Source organism: Lepus europaeus, chromosome 20 (assembly GCF_033115175.1).
Source record: "Lepus europaeus isolate LE1 chromosome 20, mLepTim1.pri, whole genome shotgun sequence".
NCBI lineage: Eukaryota > Metazoa > Chordata > Mammalia > Lagomorpha > Leporidae > Lepus > Lepus europaeus.
In genome coordinates, this window is record NC_084846.1 from 15,177,843 (window position 1) to 15,200,117 (window position 22,275).

Sequence of the window (22,275 nt, forward strand, 5' to 3'; positions counted from 1 at the left end):
ATCATGCACTTCAGTGACTGGATGGACCTCTTCCAGTACCAGATGACGATGCTTATGGGTACCTCCAACCCTTGCCGAGTTCATGGATGTGGCTGTGTTCCCTGAGCACAGAGCAGGTCTCAGTCCTCCTGCCCAGCTCCCTCCTGTTCCCAGCTCAGAGCCCTACCTGGTGTTCAGGACTCTTGGTGGGAAATGGATTGCAAGCTCTGAGCTCCCCTTTCACAGCTCTCATTCTTGGGGCTCAAACTCATGCATACTCAGGACCTACCTAAGGCTCCTGTTCTCTGCTCTGTGGGAGGCATTGGTCCCACAGGTCCCAGAGTTCTCTTGGCATGAACTCAGGCTGTAACAGGTGGGCATACGTAAAGACCTCTGCCTTCCTCGCTCTCCAAGACCAGGCCTGCTGCCTTCCTCACCTTCCAAAGCCAGGCCCTGCTCCCCTCATTGCCCTCCAGGGCCGGCCCAGCTCATCTCTCCATCCTCCAATGCCAGGCCCTGCTCGTTCTCCAGGGCCTGGCCCCACTCCCCTCCTTGCATTCCAGGGGTGGCCCTGCTCTTTTCCACCCTCCAGAACCAGGGCCTGCTTCCTCAGGCATGGCCCTAGCCACTCTCCTGGGCAAGATCCCGCTCCCCTTCTTACCGTCCAAGGTCAGGCCCCACTCCATTCAGGCAGGGCCTTGGCCAGCATCCAGGGCCTGACGCTCTGCTGCTACTTGTCCTCAAGTGCCTGGCCCTGCTCACTTCTTGGCCCTCCAGGGCTGGCCATTTTCCCTTCTTGGCCTCCAGAGCCAGGAACTGCTCCCCTCAGGAACGGCCATGGCCATTTCCAGGGCCTGGCCCCCGCTCCCCTCCTCACCCTCCAGGGCTGACCCTGCTCTGCTTCTTGACTCCAGACCCAGGGCCACTCCCCTCCTCACCCTACAGAGTGAGGCCCTGCCACCATCAGGCACGGCCCTGGGCACGTTCAAGGGCCGGCCCCGCTCCTTACTTGCCCTCCAGTGCAAGGCCCTGCTCTCCTCCTCAACCCCCAGGGCTGGCCCCACTCCATTCCTCGGACACCAGAGCCAGGCCTGCTCCCCTCCTCACCCTCCAGAGCCAGGCTCTGCTCCCCTCAGGCGTGGTGCTGGCTACCCTCCAGGGCCGGGCCCCACTCCCCTCTTTGCCCTCCAGGGCCTGCCCAGCTCCTCTCTCCATCCTCCAATGCCAGCCCCTGCTTGCTCTCCAGGGCTGGCCATGTTCCCCTCCTAGCCTCCAGAGCCTGGCCCCACATCACTCCTTGCACTCCAGAGGCATCCTTGCTCTTTTCCACCCTCCAGAACCAGCCCCTGCTTCCTCAGGTAGCAGCCCTGGCCACCCTCCTGGGTAAGAACATGCTCCCCTCCTTACCCTCCAGGGCCAGGCCCCACTCCACTCAGGCAGGGCCCTGGTCACCCTCCAGGGCCTGACCCTGTGCTGCTACTTACCCTCCAGTGCCAGGTCCTGCCCCTTCCTAGCCCTCCAGGGCTGGCCCTGACCCCCTCCTTGACCTCTACGACCAGGCCCCCCTCCCATCTTTGCTCTCAAGGGCCAGCCCTGCTCCACTGCTTGCACGCCAGGCCCAGGCCCACTCCCCTCCTCGCACTCCAGAGTGAGGCCCTGCTCCCACCACGCACGGCACTGGCCACTCTCCTGGACCAGGCCCCACTCTCCTCCTTGCCTTCCATAGCCAGGCCCTGCTCCACTCAGGTCCAGCCCTGGGCACCCTCAAGGGCCAGCCTGTTCCTTTCCTTGCCCTCCACGGCCAGGCCCTGCTCCCCTCCTTACCCTCTAGGGCCGGCCCAGTTCCCCTCTACATCCTTCAATGCCAGGCCCTGCTCGCTCTCCAGAGCTGGCCATTTTCCCTTCTTGACCTCTAGAACCAGGCTCTGCTCTCCACAGGTGCTGCCTTGACCACCTTCAAAGGCCGGCCCTGCTCTGTTCCCTGCCCTCCAGGGCCAGGCCCACTCCCCTACTCGCCCTCCAGAGCGAGGCCCTGCTCCCATCAGGCATGGCTCTGGCCACTCTCCAGGGCCAGGCCTGACTCTCCTCCTTGCCCTCCAGCACCAGGCCCTGTTCCCCTCCTCACCTCCATGGCTGGCCCTGCTCCTGTCCAAACATTCCAGGGCCCACCCCTCTCTCCCCTCTCCATCCTCCAATGCCAGGCTCTGCTCGCCCTCCAAGGCCAGCCATTTTCCCTTCTTGACCTCCAGAGCCAAGAAATGTTGCCTGGCTCGTGCTGACCTCTTCACCCTCCAGGGCTGGCCTCGTTCCCCTTCTAACCCTGCAAGGCCAGCCCGGCCCTGCTCTCCTGAGGCACAGGCCTCACTGCCCTCCAGGACTAGGCCCAGCACCCCTCCTCACCATCCAGGGCTGACCCCGCTTGGCTTCTCACACTCCAGGCACAGGCCCACTCCCCTCCTCACCCTCCAGGGCCCGCTCTGCTCCCCTCTGCATCCTCTAGTGCCAGCGCTGCTCTCCTGAGGCACAGGCTTCGCTGCCCCCCCCCAGGGCCAGGCCCTGTTCCTCTCCTCACCCTCCAGGTCTGGCCCCCACTCCGCTCCTCGCACTCCAGGGCCGGGCCTGCTCCCCTCCTTGCACTCCAGTTCCAGGCTCTACTCCCCACAGGCACTGCCCTGGCCACTCTCAATTGTCTATCCCACTCTGTACCCTTTCCTTCAGGGCCAGGTCCTGCACCCCTCCATACACTCCAGGGCTGGCCCCACTCCACTCCTCACATGCAAGGACCAGGCCTGCTCCCATCCTCACCCTCCAGAGCCAGGCCCTGCTCCCCTCAGGCGTGGTGCTGGCTACCCTCCAGGGCCAGGCCCCACTCCCCTCTTTACCCTCCAGGGCCAGCCCAGCTCCCCTCTCCAACCTCCAATGCCAGGCGCTGCTCGCTCTCCAGGGCCAGCCATACTCCCCTCTAAGCCTCCAGATTCTGGCCCCACATCATTGCTTGTACTCCAGAGTTGGCTCCACTCTTTCCCGCTCTCCAGAACCAGCCCCTGCTTCCTCAGGCGCAGCCCTGGCCACACTCCTGGGCCAGTCCCGCTCCCTTAAATACCCTCCAGGGCCAAGCCCCACTCAGCAAAACCCAGGCCACCCTCCAGGGCCTGACCCTGCTCTGCTACTTACCCTCGAGGGTGGGCCTTGCTCCTTTCCTTGCCCTCCAGGCCCAGGCCCTGCTCCCCTCTTCACTGTCCAGGGATGGCCCTGCTCCCCTCTTCGCACTCTAAGACTAGGCCTGCTGCCTTCCTCACCCTCCAATGCCAGGCCCTGCTTCCCTCCTTGCCCTCCACGGCCTGGCCACACATCTTCCTTGCATTCCAGAGGTGATCCTGCTCTTTTCCACCCTCCAGAACCAGGCCCTGCTTCCTCAGGCGCAGCCCTGGCCACCCTCCTGCGCAAGACTCCACACCCCTTCTTAGCCTCTAAGGTCAAGCCCCACTCCATTCAGGCAGGGCCCTGCCAGCATCCAGGGCCTGACCCTGCGCTGCTACTTACCCTCCTGTTTCTGGCCCTGCTCCCATCCTGGCCCTCCAGGACTGACCCTGCATTGCTTTTTGACTCCAGGGCCAGGGCCACTCCCCTCCTCGCCCTACAGAGTGAGGCCCTGCTCCCATTAGGCACGGCACTGGCTGCCCTCCAGGGCCAGGCACCACTCTCCCTCTTGGCTGCCAGAGCCAGGTCCTACTCCCATCAGGCATGGCCCTGAGCACGTTCAAGGGCCGATCCTGCTCCCTACCTGCCCTCCACTGCAAGGCCCTGCTCTCCTCCTCACCTTCCAGTGCTGGACCTGCTCCCATCCTGGTCCTCGAGGGCCTGCCCCTCTCCGCTCCCCATCCTCCAGAGCCACACAGGCCTCGCTGCCCTCCAGGGCCAGGCCCTGCTCCCCTCCTCACCCTCCATGGCTGGCCCTGCTTCTGTCCAAACACTCCAGGGCCTGCCCCCCCTCTCCCCTATCCATCCTCCCATGCCAGGCCATGCTAGCTCTCAAGGGCCGGCCATGCTCCCTTCCTGGCCCTCCTCTGTCCACCCAGCTCCTCTCTCCATCCTCCAATGCCAGTTCCTGCTCGAGCCAGGAATTGCTCCCCTCAGGTGCGGCCCTGGGCACCTCCAGGGCCTAGCCCCCGCTCCCCTCCTTACCCTCCAGGGCTGGCCCCACTTGGCTCCTCACACTCCAGGACCAGCCCTGCTCTCCTGAGGCACAGGCCTCGCTGCCCTCCAGGGCCAGGCCAAGCACCCTTCCTCACTCTCCAGGGCTGGGCACACTTGGCTCCTCGCACTCCAAGCCCAGGCCTACTCCCCTCCTTGCCCTCCAGAGCCAGGCTCTGCTCCCCATAGCTGCTGCCCTGGCCACCACCAAGGGCCAGCCCTGCTCCATTGCCTGCCCTCCAGGGCCAGGCCCAGCTCCCCTCCTTACCCTCTAGGGCCGGCCCAGTTCCCCTCTACATCCTTCAATGCCAGGCCCTACTCACCCTCCAGGGCCAGCCATTTTCCTTTCTTGACCTCCAGAGCCAGGAACTGCTTCCCTGAGGTGCAGCCCTGACCTCCTCCAAGACCTGGCCCCCACTCCCCTCCTCACCCCCAAGGGCTGGCCTCGCTCTCCTCCTCACCCTCCAAGGCCAGCCCTGCTCTCGCTGCCAGCCTCGCTGCCCTCTAGGACCAGGCCCTGCAGCCCTTGTCACCCTATAGGACTAGCCCTGCTTGGCTCCTCGCACTCCAGGGCCAGGCCCACTCCCCTCCTTGCCCTCTAGAATCAGGCTCTGCTCTCCACAGGTGCTGCCCTGGCCACCTTCAAGGGACTGCCCTGCTCCGTTCCTTGCCTTTCAGTGAAAGGCCCCGCTCCCCTCTCCATCCTCCAAAACCAAGCCCTGCTCACCTTCCAGGGCTGGCCATGCTCCCCTCCCAGCCCTCCAGGGCCAGACCCCTTCTCCCCTCCTCACCCTGCAGTGCTGGTCCTGCTCTGTTCCTTGACTCCAGGGCCAGGCCCACACCCCTCATCGTCCTCAGAGCCTGGCAGTGCTCCCCTCAGGCATGGTGCTAGAGACCCTCCACGGCCAGGCCCCACTCCCCTCTTTGACCTCCAGGGCCGGCCCAGCTCCCCTCTCCATCCTCCAATGCCAAGCCCTGCTTTCTCTCCAGTGACGGCCATACTCCCCTCCTCACCTCCAGGGCCTGGCCCCACTTCCCTCCTTGCACTCCAGAGGCATCCACGCTCTTTTACAACCTCCAGAATCAGGCCCTGCTTCTTCAGCTGCAGCCCTGGCCACTCTCCTGGGCCAGACCCCGCTCCCGTACATACCCTCCAGCGCCAAGCACCAATTCAATCAGGCAAAGCCCTGGCCACCCTCCAGGGCCTGACCCTGTTCTGCTACTTACCCTCCAGGATCAGGCCCTGCTTACTTCTTTGACCTCCAGGCCCAGGCCCACTCCAGTCCTCACCCTCCAGAGTGAGTCCCTGCTCCCATCACGCACAGCACTGTCCACCCTCCAGTGCCAGGCCCTGCTCCCCTCTCCATTGGAGAATGCCAGGCCCTGCTAGCCCTCCAGGGCTGGCCATGCTCCCCTCCTAGCCCTCCAGGGCCAGGAACTGCTCCCCTAAGGTGCAGCCCTGGCCACCTCTAGGGCCTGGCCCCTGCTCCCCTCCTCACCCACCAGGGGTGGCCCTGCTCCTTGACTCCAGGGCCAGGCCCACTCCCCTCCTTGCCTTCCAGAGCCTGGCAATGCTCCCATCAGGAACGGCACTGGCTACCCTCCAGGGCCAGGCCCCACTCTCCTCCTTGCCTGTCAGAGCCAGGTCCTACTCCACTTAGGCACGGCCCTGGGCACCTTCCAGGGCCAGACCTACTCCTTTCCTTGCCCTCCAGGGCCAGGCACTGCTCCCCACCTCACCCTCCATTGCTGGCCCTGCTCCTGTCCAAACACTCCAGGGCACACTCTCCTCCCCTCTTCATCCTCCAATGCCAGGCCCTGCTTGCCTTCCAGAGCCGGCCATTTTCCCTTTTTGACCTCCAGAACCAGGAATTGCTCCCCTCAGGTGCAGCCCTTGGCAAGTCCAGGGCCTGGCCCCTGCTCCCTTCCTCACCCTCCAGGGCTGGCAGCACTTGGCTCCTAGTACTCCAGGCCCAGGCCCACTCCCCTCCTCGCCCTCCAGAGCCTAGCAATGCTCCCATCATGCACGGCACTGGCTACTCTCTAGGCCAGCCCAACTCTCCTCCTTGCCTGCAGAGCCAGGCCATGCTCCATTCAGATGTGGCCCTGGGTACCCTCAAGGGCCAGCCCCGCTCCTTTCCTTGCCAACCAGGGCCAGGTCCTGCACCCCTCCTCACCCTCCATGGCTGGCCGGCTCCTGTCCAAACACTACAAGGCCAATCCCCTCTCCCCTCTCCATCCTCCAATGCCAGGTCCTGTTTGCTCTCCAGGGACTGCCATACTCCCCTCCTTGCCTCCAGTGCCAGACACCACTTCCCTTCTTGCATTGCAGAGGCATCCATGCTCTTTTACAACCTCCAGAATCAGGCCCTGCTTCTTCAGCTGCAGCCCTGACCACCTTCCTGGGCCAGACCCGGCTCCCGAACATACCCTCCAGCACCAAGCACCACTACACTCAGGCAAGGCCCTGGCCACCCTCCAGGGCCTGACCCTGCTCCACTACTTACCCTCCAGGGTAGGGCCCTGTCACTTCCTTGGCCTCCAGGACCAGGCCCACTCCCCTCCTCGCACTCCAGAGTGAGGCCCTGCTCCCACCAGGCACAGCACTGGCCACTCTCCTGGGCCAGGCCCCACTCTCCTCCTTGCCTTCCATAGCCAGGCCCTGCTCCACTCAGGTCCAGCCCTGGGCACCCTCAAGGGCCAGCCCGCTCCTTTCCTTGCCCTCCACAGCCAGGCCCTGCTCCCCTCCTCGCACTCCAATACCAGGCCCTGCTCCCTTCCTCACCCTCCATTGCTGGCCCTGATCCTGTCCAAACACTGCAGGGCAGGGCCCCCTGCCCACCTATTCATCCTCCAATGCCAGTCCCTGCTCACCCTCCAGGACTGGCCATTTTCCCTTACTGGCCTCCAGAGCCAGGAACTGCTCCCCTCAGGTGTGGCCTTGGACACCTCTATGGCCTGGCCCCTGCTTCCCTCCTCACCTTCCAGGGCTGGCCTTGCTCCCCTCCTCACCCTCCAGGGCCAGCCCTGCTCTCCTGAGGCACAGGCCTCGCTGCCTCCAGGGTCAGGCCCGGCACCCCTCCTCACCCTCCAGGGCTGGCCCCGCTTGGCTCCTCGCACTCCAGGCCCAGGCCCACTCCTCTCCTTGCCCTCCAGAGCGAGGCCCTGCTCCCACCATGCAGGGCACAGGCCACTCTCCAGGGCCAGGCCCAACTCTCCTCCTTGCCTGCCAGAGCCAGGCCCTGTGCCACTTGGGCACAACCCTGGGCACCCTCAAGTCCAGCCCCACTCCTTTCCTTGCCCTCCAGTGCCAGGCCCTGCTCTCCTCCTCACCCTCCATGGCTGGCCCTGCTCCTATCCAAACACTACAGGGCCAGCCCCTCTCTCCCCTCTCCATCCTCCAATGCCAGGCCCTGCTCACCCTCCAGGGTGGCCATTTTCCCTTCTTGACCTCCAGAGCCATGAACTGCTCCCCACAGCTGCAGCCCTAGGCAGCTCCAGGGCCTGGAACCACACCCATCCTCGCCCTCCAGAGCCAGGCTCTGCTCTCCATAGGTGCTGCCCTGGTAACCTTCAAGGGCCAGCCCTGTTCCGTTCCCTGCCTTCCAGTGAAAGGCCCCACTCCCCTCTTTGTCCTCCAGGCCCGGCCCTGTTCCCTTCTCCATCCTCCAATGCCAGGCCCTGCTAGCCCTCCAGGGCGGGCCATGCACCCTCCTAGCCCTCCAGGACCAGGAACTGCTCCCCTCAGATGTGGCACTGGCCACCTCTAGTCCTGAGTCCTGCTCCCCTCCTCACCCTCCAGTGCTTGTACTGCTCTGTGCCAGGCCCACACCCTCCTCGCCCTACAGAGCCTGGAAATTCTCCCCTCTGGCATGGTGCTGGCTATGCTCCAGGACCAGGCCCCACTCCCCTCTGACCTCCGGTGCTGGGCCAGCTCCTCTCTCCATCCTCCAATGCCAGGCCCTGCCCGACCTCCAGGGCTGGCCACGCTCCCCTTCTTGACCTCCAAAGCCAGGAACTGCTCCCCTCAGGTGTGGCCCTGGCCACCTCCAGGGCCTGGCCCCAGCTCAATTCCTCAAGGTCCAGGGCCCTCCCCATTATTCACCATCCTCCTGGGCCGGCCCTGCTCTCCTGAGGCACAGGCCTCGCTGCCCTCCTCACCCTCCAGGGCTGGCCCCGCTTGGCTCCTTACACTCGAGGCCCAGGCCCACTCCCCTCCTCGCCCTCCAGAGCCAGGCTCTGCTCCCCTCAGGCGCGGTGCTGGCTACCCTTCAGGGCCAAGCCCCACTCCCCTCTTTGCCCTCCAGGGCCACCGCAGCTCCCCTCTCCATCCTCCAATGCCAGGCCATGCTCTGCTCCCCTCCTAGCCCTCCAGGGCTTGGCCCCACTTCCCTCCTTGCACTTCCGCTCTTTTCCACCCTCCAGAATCAGGCCCTGCTTCTTCAGCTGCAGCCCTGACCACCTTCCTGGGCCAGACCACACTCCCATATACAGCCTCCATGACCATGCCCCACTACACTCACGCAAGGCCCTGGCCACCCTCCAGGGCCTAACCCTGCTCCGCTACTTACCCTCCAGGGTCAGCACCTGCGCAGTTCCTTGGCCTCCAGGCCCAGGTCCACTCCCCTCCTCGCCTTCCAGAGTGAGGCCCTGCTCCCATCAGGAATGGCACTGGCCACCTTCCAGAGCCAGGCCGTGCACCCCTCCTCACCCTCCAGGGATGGCCCCGCTCTCCTCCTCGCACTCCAAGACCAGGCCCTGCTCCCTTCCTTACCCTCCATAGCTGTCCCTGCTCCTGTCCAAACACTGCAGGGCCCCCGCCCCCTTCATCCTCCAATGCCATGCCCTGCTCGCTCTCCAGGGCCAGCCCTTTTCCCTTCTTGACCACCAGAGCCAGGAACTGCTCCCCTCAGGTGCAGCTCTGGGCACCTCCAGGACCTGGCCCCTGCTCCTCTCCTCACCCCCTAGGGCTGGCCTCACTCCCGTCCTCATCCTCCAGGGCTGGCCCTGCTCTCCCGAGGCACAGGCCTCGCTGCCCTCCAGGGCCAGGCCTGTTCCCCTCCTCCCCCTCCAGATCAGGCTCTGTTCTCCTCAGGCATTGCCCTGGCCACCTCCAAGGGCCTGCCCTGCTCTGTTCCCTGCCCTTCAGGGCCAGGCCCTGCCCCCATCCACACCCTCCAGGGCTAACCCCACTATACTCCTCACATGCTAGGACCAGGTCTGCTCCCTACCTCACTCTCCAGAGCCAGGCCCTGCTCCCCTCAGGTGCGGTGCTGGCTACCCTCCAGGACCAGGCCCCACTCCCCTCGTTGCCCTCCAGGGCCAGCCCAGCTCTTCTCTCCAACCTCCAATGCCAGTCCCTGCTTGCCCTCCAGGACTGGCCATTTTACCTTCTTGACCACCAGAGCCAGGAATTGCTCCTCTCAGATGTGGCTCTGGACACCTCCAGGGCCTATCCCCACTCCCCTCCTCACCCTCCATGGCTGGCCTCGCTCCCCTCCCCACCCTCCAAGGCCAGCCCTGCTCTCCTGAGGCACAGGCCTCACTGCCCTCCAGGGCCAGGCCTTGGACCCCTCCTCACCCTCCAGGGCTGGCCCCACTTGGCTCCTCACACTCGAGGCCCAGGCCATCTCCCCTCCTCGCCCTCCAGATGGAGGCCCTGCTCCCATCAGGCACGGCACTGGCCACTCTCCATTGCCAGGCCCGACTCTTCTCCTTACCTGCCAGAGCTAGGCCCTGCTCCACTCAGGCGCAGCCCTGGGCACCCTCAAGGACCGCCCCCGCTCCTTTCCCTGCCTTCCAGGGCCAGGCCCTGCTCCCCTCCTCACCCTCCAGGGATGGCCCTGCTCTTGTCCACACACTCCAAGGCCCACCCCCTTCTCACCTCTCCATCCTGCAATGCCAGGCCCTGCTCACTCTCCAGGGATGGCCATACACCCCTCCTAGCCTCCAGAGCCTGGCCCCACTTCCCTCCTTGCACTCCAGATGCATGCACGCTCTTTTCCACCCTCCAGAACCAGGGCCTGCTTCTTCAGGCACAGCCCTGGCCACTCTCCAGGGCCAGGCCAACTCTCCTCCTTGCCTGCCAGAGCCAGGCCCTGATCCACTCAGGCGTGGCCCTGGGCACCCTCAATGGCCACCCCTACTCCCCTCCTCACCCTCCATGGCTGGCCCTGCTTCTGTCCAAACACTGCAGGGCCAACCCCCTCTCCCCTCTCCATCCTCCAATGCCAGGTCCTGTTCACTTTCCAGGGACTGCCATACTCCCCTCCTTGCCTCCAGTGCCTGGCCCCACTTCCCTTCTTGCATTGCAGAGGCATCCACGCTCTTTTTCACCCTCTAGAATCAGGCCCTGCTTCTTCACGCACAGCCCTGACCACCTTCCTGGGCCAGACCCGGCTCCCGAACATACCCTCCAGCACCAAGCACCACTACACTCAGGCAAGGCCCTGGCCACCCTCCAGGGCCTGACCTTGTTCTGCTACTTACCCTCCAGTGTCAGCACCTGCTCACTTCCTTGGCCTCCAGGCCCAGGCCCACTCCCCTCCTCGCCTTCCAGAGTGAGGCCCTGCTCCCATCAGGCACGGCACTGGCCACATTCCAGGGCCAGTCCCACTCCCCTCCTCACCCTCTAGAGCCAGGCTCTTCTCTCCACAGGTGCTGCTCTGGCCACCTTCAAGGGCCGACCCTGCTCCATTCCCTGCCCTCCAAGGCCAGGCACTGCTCCCCTTCTTGCCCTCCAGGTCTGGCCCCGCTCCCCTCTCCATCCTCCAGTGCCAGGCCCTGTTTGCCCTCCAGGGCCAGCCATGCTGCTTTCCTAGCCTTCTAGGCCAGGAACGGCTCTCCTCATGTGCAGCCCTGGCTACTTCCAGGGCCTGGCCCCTGCTCCCTCCTCACCCTCCAGGGAACGCCCCACTCCCCTCTCCATCCTCCAAGACTGGCCCTGCTCTCCTGAGGCACAGGCCTTGCTACCCTCCAGCGCCAGGCCCTGCACCCCTCCTCACCCTCCAGGGCTGGCCCCCTGGCTTGGCTCCTCACACTCCAGGCCCAGGCCCACTCCCCTCCTTGCCCTCCAGAGCGAGGCCCTGCTCCCATCAGTCATGGCACTGGCCACACTCCAGGGCCAGGCCCACTCCCCTCCTCCCCCTCCTAGCCAGGCTCTGCTCTCCACAGGTGCTGCCCTGGCCACCTTCAAGCTCCGGCCCTGCTCCATTTTCCTGCCCTCCAGTGCAAGGCCCTGTTCCCCTCCTTGCCCTCAAGGCCCAGCCCGCTTCCCTCTCCATCCTCCAGTGCCAGCCCTGGTCGCCCTCCAGGGCCAGCCATGCTCCCTTCCTAGCCCTCTAGGCCAGGAACTGCTCTCCTCATGTGCAGCCCTGGCCACCCCGGCCCTGCTCTCCTGAGGCACAGGCTCGCTGCCCTCCAGGGCCAGGCCCTGCACCCCTCCTCACCCTCCAGGGCTGACCCTGCTGGGCTCATTGGACTCCAGGGCCAGGCCTGCTCCCCTCCTCGCCCTCCAGATGAAGGCTCTGCTCTCCACAGGCACTGTCCTGGCCACCCTCAAGTGTCTGCCCCGCTCAGTTCCCTGCCCTCCAGGGCCAGGCCCTCCTCTCCTCACCCTCCAGGGCTGGCCGCGCTCTGTTCCTTGCACTCTAGAGCCAGGCCCTTCTCTCCTCAGGCGTGGCTCTGGCCACCCTCATAGCCCAGCTCAGCCCCCAGCTTGCCCTCTATGGCAAGGCCCAGCTCCCCTCAGGCAGTGCCCTGCATACCACCCAGGGCCCAACCAAACTCCCCATCTCACCCTCCAGGGCCCGCCCCACACCCCTCTCCATCCTCCAATGCCAGGGCCTGCCTGCCCTCCAGGGCTGGCCCTGCTCCCCTCCTTGCACTCCAGAGGTGGCCCTGCTCCCTTAGTGCACAGCCTTTTCTACCCTCCAAAACCCGGCCATGCTCCCTCAGGCACAGCACTGGCCAAATCCTGGGCTAGGCCCCTTTCCCCTCCTTACCCTCCAGGGCCAGGCACCACTCCACTCAGGCAGGGCTCTGGCCCTCCTCCAGGGCCTGACCCTGCTCTCCTCCTTGCCCTCCAGGAAAGGCCCTGCTCCCCTCTTTGCTCTCCAGGGCCGGCCATGTTCCACTCCTTGCACTCCAGGGCAGGCCAGGCCCATGCCCCTCCGTGCCTCTAGAGCCTGCTCCCATCAGGCATAGCACTGGCCACCCTCCAGAGCCAGGCTCTGCTCTTCTCCTTCCCTGCCAGAGCCAGGCCCTGCTCCCCTCGTTGCTCCATGGCTGGGCCCTGCTCCCCACCTAACCCTCCAGGACCAAGCCCCGTTCCCCTCTTTGCCCTCAAGGGCTGGCCCTGCTCTGCTTCTTGCTCTCCAGGGCCAGGCACGCTCCCCTACTCGCCCTCCAGAGTGAGGCCCTTGTGTCATGCCTGATAGCTGTGCTCTCCTCTTTGCCTGCCAGAGCCAGACCCTGCTGTCATCCTCACCTTCCAGGCCCTGGCCCTGCTCTGTTCATTGCACAACAGGGCCAGGCCCACTCCCCTCTTCACCCTCCACGGATGGCCTGGCTCCCCTCCTCACACTCCAGGACCAGGCCTGCTCCCTTCCTCGGCCTCCAGACCAGGCCATACTCCCCTCAGGCGCATTGCTGGCTACCCTACAGCCAGGCCCCGCTCCCCTCCTTGCCCTCCAGGGTCCACCCAGCTCCCCTCTCCATCCTCCAATGCCAGGCCCTGCTCGCTCTCCAGGACGGGCCATGCTCCCCTCCTAGCCCTCCAGGGCCTAGCCCTGCTCTCCACCTTGCTCTCTAGGACCAAGCCCCCCTCCCCTCTTTGCCCTCCAGAGCGAGGCCCTGCTCCCATCAGGCATGGCACTGGCCACCCTCCAGGGCCAGGCTCTGCTCTCCTCCTTGCCTGCCAGAGCCAGGCCAGGCCCTGCTCCCCTCAGGAATGGCCCTGGGCACCCTCAAGGGCCACCCCGCTCCTTTCCTTGCCTTTCAGCACCAGGCCCTGCTCCCCTCCTCACCCTCCTGGGCTGGCCTTGCTCCCCTCCTCACCCTCCAGGGCCACCATGCTCCCCTCTCCATCTTCCAATGCCAGACCCTTCTCACCCTCCATGGCCAGCCAGGCTCCCCTTCTTGACCTCCAGCGCCAGGAACTGTTCCCTTCAGGTGCGGACCTGGCCACCATCCAGGGTCCAGCCCTGCTCCCCTCCTCACCCTCTAGGGCTGGCCCCACTCACCTCCTTGCCCTGCAGAGACAGGCCCTACTCCCCTGAGGTGCAGCCCTGGCCACCCTCCAGGGCCAGCCCTGCTCCAACTCTTACCCTCCAGGGCCAGGAACCACTCCATTCAGGCAGGGCAGTGGCCACCCTACTATGCCTGATGGGAGCAGGCTCTAGAGGCACGGAGGGGCATGGGCCTGGCCTGGCCTTGCTCCCTACCTAACCCTCTAGGGCACGCCCCTCTCCCTTCTCCATCCTACCGGGCCAGGCTCTGCTCCTTTCCTCACCCTCCAGGGATGGCCCTGGTCCCCTCCTCGCACTCCAGGGCCAGGCCCACTCCCCTCCTTGCCCTTCAAGGCTGGCCACACTCCCCTCCTTGCCCTTCAGGGCCGGGAACTGCTCCCCTCCTCATCCTCCAGGGCCAGCCCCATTCCCCTCTCCATCCTCCAATGCCAGGCTGTGCTCTCCTCCTCACTGTCCAGGGCCAAGTCCTGCCCCCTCCTCACCCTCCAGAGCCCAGCCCCGCTCTCTCTGTCTCTCCTCTCTCTGTGTAACTCTGACTTTCAAAGAAACAAAATAAGTCTTTTTAAAAAAAGATCTCTCACTAAAAAAAGAAAATCTGCAAGAAAAGGAACAAATAGGATATAAGGGGTCCCAATTCACATGACTGCAAACTTCCAGCTGAAACTTCACAGGCCAGGTGGAAACAGGATGACACTTTCACAGAACTGCCTTTCAACAGCATTGTACCAACCAAAGTTTTCCTTTAGATATGAATGAAAGACCAACAAAAGCTGAGAGAATGTATCACAGCTAAATCTTACATGAGATGCTGAAGGGAGTTGTTCAAACTGAAAGAAAGTGATACTGATGAGTAAGAATATAATACCAGAAGATAGATAGAAAACAGTCTAATAAGAGTCGTTAGGGGTCAGTTCTATGGCATAGTGGGCTAAACCTCCACCTGCAGCACCAGCATCCCATGTAGGTGCCAGTTCGTGTCCTTGCTGCTCCTCTTCTGATCCAGCTCTCTGCTATGGCCTGGGAAAGCAGTAGGGAATGGCCCAAGTGCTTGGGCCCCTACACTCACATGGGAGACCCAGAAGAAGCTCTTGGCTCCTTGATTCAGATCGGCCCAACTCCAGCTGTTTTGCAGCCATTTGGGGAGTGAACTAGGGGATGGAAGACCTTTCCCTCCCTCTCTCTCTGTAAGTCTACCAATAATTAAATAACATTTTAAAAAACAAGTAGTGATAAAGACAAATTCAGAATATTCTAATAGTGTAAGCTTGGTGGTTGAAACATTAATATCTTCATTATGAAGTAAATAGCAAAAGTTGATAATAAATATATTAATATCTTAAGAAACATGCAATATAGAGAAAGATAAAGTGGAACATCAAAAATTCAAAATATGGGGAGGAATGGAGTGCAAGTGTACATTTCTAAATACTAAGATATTTATCTCTTTTAAAAATTCTCTTCCCATTTTTACAAGCAATGTTAATTGTTGTATTTTCAAAATAGTTTGTTAACATGAAATGTTTTTTAGCACTACAGAAACCATAAAGCAAAAATCAATAATCGATTTGTCAAAAATAACAAGCAAGGAATCAAAGCATACTACTCCAGAAAATCACTTACCCACAAAGGAAGATTGTGAGAGAAGAAGAAAAGATGCTCAATTCACAATAGCTAAGACCTGGAACCAACCCAAATGCCCATCAACAGTAGACTGGATAAAGAAATTATGGGACATGTACTCCATAGAATACTATACAGCAGTAAGAAACAACGAAACCCAGTCATTTGCAACAAGATGGAGCAATCTGGAAAACATCATGCTGAGTGAATTAAGCCAGACCCAAAGAGAAAAATATCATTTGTTTTCCCTGATCGGTGACAACTGAGTGCCAAAGGGGAAACCTGTTAAGTGAAATGGACACTATAAGCAACAATGAACTGATCAGCTCCTGTCCTGACTTTAGATGTACAATGTAATACTTTATCCATTTTAGTATTTGTTGTTATTGTTGTTGTTCTAGTACTATTGGTTGAACTCAGTAATTAACACACAATTATTCTTAGGTGTTTAAATTTTAACTGAAAAGTGATCCCTGTTAAATCTAAGAGTGGAAAAAGAGAGGGAGGAGATGAACAATTTGGAACATGCTCAATCGGACTGGCCGCAAATGGTGGAGTTAGAAACGTGCCAGGGGATTCCAACACAATTCCATCAAGATGGCATGTACCAATGCCATCGCACTAGTCCAAGTGACCAATTTCAGCTCACAATTGATAGCTCTGATAGGTCTAAGACTCAAAGAGATCACACAAACAAGACAAGTATCTGCTAATACTAACTGATAGAATCAAAAAGGGAGAGAAAGATCCAACATGGGAAGTGGGATACACAGCAGACTCATAGGATGGCAGATGTCCTAAACAACACTCTGGCCTCAGAATCAGCCCTCAAGGCATTCAGATCTGGATGAAGAGCCCATGAGAGTATAGCATGCATGGAAAGCCAAGATATCATGGAAAAAAAAAAAAAAGACCTAAATGAATGATCTCTGTGAGTGAGATCCCAGTGGAAAGAACGGGGCCATCAAAGAAGGAGGTACCCTTCTCCGAAGGGAGGAGAGAACCTCCACTTTGACTATGACCCTATCGGAATAAGATCAAAGTCAGCGAACTCTAAAGGCTTCCATAGCCCTGGCAACTCATGACTAGAGCCTAGGGAGATTACTGACGCCATGAACAGGAGTGTCAAATTGTTAAATCAGCAACAGGAGTCACTGTGTACTTACACCCCATGTGGGATCTGTCCCTAATGTGTCGTCTAAAGCCAAGTGATGCTATGACTGGTACTGAAACGGTATTTTTATACTTTGTGTTTCTGTGTGGGTGCAGACTGATGAGGTCTTTGCTAATTATATACTGAAGTGATCTTCTGTATATAAAGAGAATTGGAAATGAAAAAAAAAAAAAACAACCTGGTGTTAAAATGGAAATGGCATAGAAAATTAATTAATTTGAAAAAAAAAATTATGTAGGATCTCTGTCTTTAATGTGCTGTACATTGCTATTTAATGCTATAATTAGTAATCCAATGGTAGTTTTTTCACTTGATGTTGCTATATGGGCAAAAAGTTGAAATCTTTACCTAATATATACTAAACTGATCTTCTGTATACAAAGAGAATTGAAAATGAATCTTTACATGAATGGAAGGGGAAAGGGAGCGGGAAAGGGGAGGGTAGCGGGCGGGAGGGAAGTTATGGGAGGGGGGAAGCCATTGTAACCCATAAGCTATACTTTGGAAATTTATATTCATTAAATAAAAGTTAAATTAAAAAAAAAAAAGAAATAAATAAAGTTAAATTTAAAAATAAAAAAAAAAGAAGAAAAGATGAAATAGAATAGAAGTATAAAATAAATATCAAAATGTCAATAATAAAGCCTTATCTCTCAGTATTGTCTTAAATTTAGATGGATTAAATTCATTGATCAAAAGACATAAAGTGATTGGGTAAAAAAAAAAAGGCAAGACCCAACTACATTATACATTTAGGACACTCCCTGCACACACCTAAGAACAAGTACAGAGTGAAAGAGAAAGAATGGAGCAGTATATTCCTTATATGTTCCTTGGAACCGAAAACAAAGCAGGAATAGTCACACTTCTATAATAAATAAAATATACATTAAATCAAAAGCAGTAATAAGAGACCAGGAAAGAGGTCAGCTCTGTGGCATAGTATGCTAAGCCTCCACCCAGGCATCGCATATAGTGCCCATTTGTGTCCCAGCTGTTCCACTTCCAACCCATCTCTCTGTTATGCCCTGGAAAAGTGGTAGAAGATGGCCCAAATCCTTGGGCCCCTGCACCCATGTGGGAGACCCAGAAGAAGCTCCTGGCTTTGGATCAGCCCATCTCTGGCCATTGTGGCCATTTGAGGAGTGAACCAGTTGATGGAAGACCTCTCCTCTCTCTCTGTAACTCTGTCTCTCAAATAAATAACCTTTTAAAAGAGAGAGAGAGGGAGATAAGGAAAACAATTATTTTACAATAAAGGGGTGAATTCAGCAGGAGGAAACCACAGTTGTAGACATATGTGTACCCAGCATCAGAGCCTCCCAATTTATAGAGCAAACACTGCTGAACCCAAAAAGAGAGGCAAAGTCCAGGACAGTAACTGTAGGACAGTTAGCCTCTCACTTTCCAAAAGGGACAGAAAATCAACCAGGAGGCAGTGGAGTCCAGCTTCCTCCTAGATCAGCGGAGCCAAGGGACCTCTGCGGAACACCAGCTCCCACAGCTGCATTCTCCATGGTAGATCACAAGGTAGGGCGAGTGGCAATAGTTCCTCAAACATTGAACTCACATGGAGTGTCTTTTCAGATGACAACGCAATAAAACCAGAAATAAATGGCAGGAAAAACTTAAGGAACCACGTGAATACATGGATATTAAACAGCTTTCTCAGGAACAGCCATTGCATCAAGGAAGAAATTAAGATGGAAATTAAAAATGTTCTGACAAATGGAAATGGAAGCCAGAGGACACTGAAAAGTGCTACCAAGAGGAGGGTTTGTAAGGATAAACTTCTGCATCAGGGAGCAGGAGTGCTCGCTGGTTGCTTGCTCTGCTTCAGGTGCTTTTGGCTGCCTTCCTTGTGCACCAGGGGCCAGGCTGCGGTGTGGAGGGGAGGAAGGGGAGAGGAGAGAAGGGGGGGGAGGGAGGAGGGGAGGAAGGAAGAGGGGGAGGGGAGGGCGGCAGGGCCAGAGTGCAGAGCGCAGTGGAGGGGGACAAAGACGGGGACAACGACGATGATGGCCACAGGTCTGGCCTCAACCCCTGCTCGGGTCCCTGGGGAGTCCTCTTCTTGTTTCTGGACACCAGCGCTGTAACTCCACAGAGCCTGCAAAGCCTGTGTGAGGCGGAGCCCACGCTGCTGCCAGTGCTACTGGCCAGAACCCAGGCGCAGCTCAGCATGCCCAGCCAGCAGGCTGGTGTAAGCTGGTGCCCAGACAGACCCTGTGGACCTTTGTTTTGTGAGAGACGCGTCCGAAGTGCCCCGCAGTTCTGATGAGAAATCAGACCTGAGACAGTAGTGAAGACGGTGCAGGTGAAGTTGGCTTCTGTGTAGGATGTGGAGTGGCTCTGTAAGACCCACATGGAAGCCCTTCAAAGAGTAAATTTCACTAAAGAAGGCTTGATCAGGAAAGAAAGATGTCTCAGAGTCTGCTGCAACATCTGGCCAGCGCCTTTCCTGTTCTGTACACAAAAAGTGGTGGACACCTTTCCATGAAACTTGTGACACACTGATATAGAGAGACTGCCAGCTATTGGAGCACAAAGAACATAGGTTTTAGTTCTTGGAAGAAATTTTCCAAAATCGGAAAGCTGCAATTGAGAATTTCCTGGTTGAGCTTCTTCAGAAGAATTATGTTCTTTTCACAGCTACTCAGGTGCAGAATAGAAGAGAATAAATAAATAAGACTAACAAATGAATAGAGCAGGAACCTACACTGGCCACATTCACCTTTATCAATGAAATTAACAAGAAAGGAAAATCTCTTACAGCAGCTAGAGAATGTTACAAAAGGATGACAGATGAAGTTACTACAGCAGCAGAGTGACATCACAGGCCTACCCCCGCAGAGCAAGCATGTTCTGAACTTCACCAGTTGGGCAATGGCTAGTGGCAGTGGCACAGCACTGCTGTACGGCAGGAGACTGATTTCTCCCCAGCATTTTGAAAGCAAAATGTGATCCTGTCCCTGTCCCTGCAAGTAATGGAGACATACGTTTCCATTGTGATACCATTTTCTGGGCTATGAATGTGGTTAATTCGGGTAATCTTGTAATAGAAAGTAAGCCATCTCCTGGTTACACCCCTAATGTAACTGGGCCAAGTTCTTCCAGGGACAATCGACATCAATGAAACTCATGGACAGATTAATTTAGCACAGCTTCAACTCCAGCAATGCAATGATTGTGTGCACAGACACACCAGCAGTTGTAACAGATGAGGCTGCAGCAAACAACAGCACCTGTATCAACTACAACAACACAGCAGCACCCTAGACAAACAGTCCCTCACATGTTACAACAGCCTGCAAGATTGATCAGTGTGAAATCAACGCAGAGAAGCAACATGAACTGTGGCGGTTTTCAAACCCATCAGATGACACTGACTCAGAATGCCGTCCGAATATGAGAGACCCAGGCACAGCAGCCCTCAGTATTCCATGATGCAGTCACACCTTCCAAAGCAGCACCCAAACCCAGGGCCTACTGGACCCTTTCCTGTCATTCCAGTACACAACACCACAATCAGTCCCACAACACCTGCTACAGCAACTATGGAAGTCTCAGCAGCCCATCTGTTACAGCAATAGAGCTAATACCCTCAGTTTCCAATCCAGAAAACCTTCCATTACTGCCAGATATTCCACCCATCCATGTGGAAGATATTGGCTAAGTAGATGCATCTTCTCGGGCAGTCACCTACCCCACAAGCTACAATCCTACCCCAGTACCCTCTGCTCTGGGATCATCAGGCTTATCCAGTTCTCTCACACCTGAGAGACCTAGCACCTCTAGTACTGGCAGTCAGGCAGCTGTGGATCATCAGGAAGAACCACTGAGAAGACAAGTCTTAGTTTCAAATATGACCAAGTGAGGATCAGGCAAGAACCTGGGAGTGAAGAGGAAACTGCAGCTTTTCAAGAACTGTTAAACAAGAGAAGACAGGGATGACAGGAGGAGTGCCTGCATGTTGAACAGTCCTGGGAGTATTTGGATACTACCTCTCTCAGCTGACCTGCATTTAGAGAGTGATTGGACACATTAATAATCCTGGAAAATCATGTGAAATTGAGCCTAGAGATATGAATTAAACCTTCAAACAGGGCTCAGCAGCCTTGTGTTGTAATTCTGTATCATACATTGAGGAACTTAAAAAGACTCCATTTGAACAGCAAAGAATTTAGAAAGGTAACCTTCAAGTGGAGCCAATCATTCAAAATTTTAAAACATTTTCACCGGCCGGCGCCGTGGCTCAACAGGCTAATCCTCCGCCTTGCGGCGCTGGTACACCGGGTTCTAGTCCCGGTTGGGGCGCCGGATTCTGTCCCAGTTGCCCCTCTTCCAGGCCAGCTCTCTGCTATGGCCCAGGAAGGCAGTGGAAGATGGCCCAAGTCCTTGGGCCCTGCACCTGCATGGGAGACCAGGAGGAAGCACCTGGCTCCTGGCTTCGGATCAGCGAGATGCGCCGGCCGCAGCGGCCATTGGAGGGTGAACCAATGGCAAAAGGGAAGACCTTTCTCTCTGTGTCTCTCTCTCTCTATCCAATCTGCCTGTCAAAAAAAAAATAATAAAGTTATTCACTAAAAAAAAAAAAAACATTTTCACTGTTCACATTGAAATAAAGTCTGTTTTGGAGAATATAACCTGTACGATAAGCCAAATATTGTATGATACTCTGAGAATAAGAAAAGAACACATAAAAGTACGTTTCATTTCCTAATAGTTTCATAAATTATAAACATTAAAATTTCATATCCCAATTACTTCATCATAATAATATAGTTGACGGGGCCGGCCCTGTGGCACAGTGGGTTAACACCCTGGCCTGAAGTGCAAGCATCCCATATGGGTGCCAGTTCGAGATCTGGCTGCTCCACTTCCAAAACAGCTCTCTGCTATGGCTTGGGAAAGCAGTACAAGATGGCCCAAGTCCTTGGGCCCCTGTACCTACGTGGGAGACCCAGAAGAAGCTCCTGGCTCCTGGCTTCAGACTGGCCCAGCTCCGGCCCTTGTGACCAATTGGGAAGTGAACCATCAGGTGGATGGAAGACCTCTCTCTCTCTCTCTCTCTCTCTCTCTCTCTCTCTCTGCCTCTTCTCTCTCTGTGTAACTCTAACTTTCAAATAAATAAACAAATCTAATAATAATAATAATAATAATAATAATAATATAGTTGTCTTATTTCCAGAGGAGCATTACAAAAATATTTGCTGACACACTTTTTAAATGCATCTCATGGAAATATTATAATTTGAAAAATTTAAACAGAAACTACAAAAACCATTAGCAATACTGAACAGCATGTATCTAAAAATGTTCAATGAATAAATGGGAATGACAACAGATACCCCTTTATTGGTGTTGTCTGACAATAAATCATGAATGCTTCAACTCTATAAATTTAAACAGCTGTGCTGTTGGAGTTAATATTACAGTACATCATTTCTGATTTTAATTGTTAAAATGAATATTCTTCGTAAGTACTACTCTTATTACTGCAAGTCTAAAAAATTCCAGGTAGAATGAAGATGGAATAAATCAACCTCTCTCTCTATATATGACAGTTTAAGAAACTTGTGCTCCAACAGAACAGTAAAGAAATCACTTGCCAATACTCACAAAGCTTGTTTATGCCATGTCCTGAATCTGCTCTCTGTATCACTCCCACAGAAACATATGGCTAAACCATTGTTATGTCATGGCATTACAGACTAAATGCATTACATTTATGATTTTCTCTAGTAGCTTTTCTGACAATTTTAAATTATTTACAAAAACATTTGGTTCTATCTGTCTCTACTGAACTGCTCTTGATTCCCTTATCTCCTTATTAATTCACTCCAAATCCAACCCAACAACAAGAGATGTTTAACGCCTTGGACTCCTTCCTTGTCTCCATTTCTCCTGCTATTAACATCAATGCCTCAGGTCCACCCTGGAAAGTAATATCAAAATACAGTGTGAAGACTCTAAGAGATGGACTAAAATTACTGACTAAAATTATGATGAGAGGAAGGCAACATCAGATACTAAATGACTTTAGTCAAGTTCTTCAGCTTC

General features: G+C 56.5%; 1 pseudogene; it reads left to right on the forward strand.

Moving 5' to 3' along the window:
• Positions 1 to 3: 3 nt before the first annotated feature.
• On the forward strand, positions 4 to 20,399 carry LOC133749343 (E3 ubiquitin-protein ligase TRIM33-like; annotated as a pseudogene).
• Positions 20,400 to 22,275: the final 1,876 nt, after the last annotated feature.